Source organism: Octopus bimaculoides, chromosome 22, assembly GCF_001194135.2.
Source record: "Octopus bimaculoides isolate UCB-OBI-ISO-001 chromosome 22, ASM119413v2, whole genome shotgun sequence".
Classification (NCBI taxonomy): Eukaryota; Metazoa; Mollusca; class Cephalopoda; order Octopoda; family Octopodidae; genus Octopus; species Octopus bimaculoides.
In genome coordinates, this window is record NC_069002.1 from 36,021,604 (window position 1) to 36,022,524 (window position 921).

The 921-nt window shown below is 39.0% G+C and overlaps 1 long non-coding RNA gene across 1 annotated transcript in view; it reads left to right on the forward strand.

Annotated features, from left to right (window-relative positions):
* LOC106880046 (uncharacterized) overlaps positions 1–921 on the forward strand; it is a 65,120-nt gene that overhangs the window by 11,872 nt on the left and 52,327 nt on the right. The window lies entirely within an intron of this gene.

A 921-nucleotide genomic window follows, 5' to 3' on the forward strand; every position in this document is an offset into this window, starting at 1 on the left:
TGTGTGTGTGTGTGTGTGTGTGTGTGTGTGTGTCTGTCTGTTTGTCTGTGTGTGTGCGTACACGCGTATATAATCAATGTAATGTTCTCCCGTGGTTTCGCCAATAAAAGTTTGCTTCGATCAATTAAAACGGTTTGCTTCTCATTGCAGTAACGTTTAAGTGGTTTTATGTTCCACGTCCACGCGTAAACTGAACGTAATTTCCATCAGACTCAGCATCATATACTCTGTGACACGATTGTACCTTTCAAAATTCATCTGTCACGAATTCGACCTTTTTTTCTGTATTAATTTTCCTCTACCTAATGTCACTCACAAGCTGTAGATCCACCCACAGCTACAGGAATGTACATTTGCCAAAATGCCACGCTCTAAGGATTCTGCCAGCTCATCTCCTTAGGTTTTTCATTTAGGCAAAAGGCCAACATTTTTGAGGATAAGGTGATAGTGGAAACCATCAGCCCAATACCTGACTAAAACAGCCAAAACATCTAGAAATTTCCAGTCGTTGTTAGTCAAATTGTACAGAGTCCACTGGCTGAAATTGACAATATGATCACTTGGCGACCGTTAGGATTTCAAATGTGTGATAAAACCTGCTTTCCTGTCGTCAGATATAGAAAGGAAATACTAGATTAAAGTAACGAGCATGCGAAGTGAACCCGAAACCAGCGCTTACATAACTACGCTCTTAAGCACGGAGTTGTCTTCGGTTGACGTATTTGAAATTGAATCCTTTATTATCCACTCATCGATCATCCGGGAAAATTCGTTACGTTACTCATGAACTGGCAGGTCAAGAGGAATATATCTCTGCCAGCATCAAAAATACACGCATACATGTATACATACGCACAAACACATACATATGTGTATATGTTTGTGTATATATATATATATATATATATATATATACACACA